General features: G+C 34.1%; 1 protein-coding gene across 1 annotated transcript in view; it reads left to right on the top strand.

Moving 5' to 3' along the window:
• LOC119591335 overlaps nucleotides 1–1,293 on the top strand; it is a 28,847-nt gene that overhangs the window by 529 nt on the left and 27,025 nt on the right. The gene's annotated exons all lie outside the window — the stretch shown is intronic.

The following is a 1,293-nucleotide window of genomic DNA, read 5'->3' as shown; positions in this document are numbered from 1 at the left end:
TATGTATTATAGTCGTAGAAACTTCCTTTGAGAGTTTCATGGAAGTCGCGCCAGTCTCAGCAAACAGGACTAGATGGACAAGATTCATGCGGGACATTTTCCTAAAAGAGGTTTTCACGACACTCCATTATTATCCCTTTCCTTGGCCTTTTCCTTGGAAGCTTTAGTATCTATTACATTTTTTTGTCAGATAGATCATATCAGATGATGCTTCTTTTTATTCCCGGATGAATTGTTGTCCAAATACCAGTGCTTGTATCTTTAACAGCCTTTCTGCTTATCTGTAGTTATCTGCCATGTTGTGCATCTCCGCTTTTCTCGTCATTATATATTGCTCCATAAAGTAAATAAGATATTGATATTTCCTATTGAGTTAACGATAACAGAATAACGTAAACGATACAAAATTTAACACCCGAAATGAATACCAGAAATATACTCCTAAAATCACTTTTCGAAAATTAAAAATGGCTTTATAAGATTCTGACACTCTGTAGTTTGTATATTGCATATTATGGCTATTCATTACTGATTTCACGCTCTTCCCTTGAAGTTCTTTTTCTCAATTAAATGACTACTATATATTAACTGCAATTGGTGTAAATGATCTTAATTATCTTTTCATTATTAAATCATCAATAACCCTCGCTGTAAATGGCATAAGTTATGGATGTAATATTTAGTTCTGCTTTTATGTACAGTATTAGTCAAGTTATATGCAATGTCCTATAAAAGATTGTAAACTTGCTACTTCTGTCATTGTAGACGTAAATTATATTATCTAAATTATTGTATCTATTACATTTTTTAAATAAAAGTATATAATTTTGACTTTCTTTTACTCCTGTCCTTTCTGACAAACTGATACATAAATCTTTTGTGCCGACATGACAACACAATAGACAATTACGTGGCGCAGTTCAATTATGTCTCGCCAATTGTACAATAATGGTGTACGATAATTCACGCTGCTTCTACGCCATCGCTGGCAGGTCTAAGGTAAGGAGGTTGTTTATAACAAGTTGAAAATTAATCAAACTTTTCTTTACATTACTTCTATTCTAAAAGGAGTGAAAGCACGCAAATCGTGTTAATCTATCGACGAAAGGAATAGTAAGTTTCTATGTCGATAACACTTTTCTCTCAAATTAGTATTCTGTAGCCATCTCGTCGGTTCGCTGTTTTGGTGGGAAGGGAAAGCAGGTAAGGTTGCTTGCACATCAGGCCCCGTAATGTACGTCTACATCCGTGCTTTGATGTCAGGACGTAGATATATATCTACCTATATACATG

Source organism: Penaeus monodon, chromosome 28, assembly GCF_015228065.2.
Source record: "Penaeus monodon isolate SGIC_2016 chromosome 28, NSTDA_Pmon_1, whole genome shotgun sequence".
Lineage (NCBI taxonomy): Eukaryota > Metazoa > Arthropoda > Malacostraca > Decapoda > Penaeidae > Penaeus > Penaeus monodon.
Note: the sequence above shows the minus strand (reverse complement) of the source record. Positions and strands in the feature narration are given on the sequence as shown.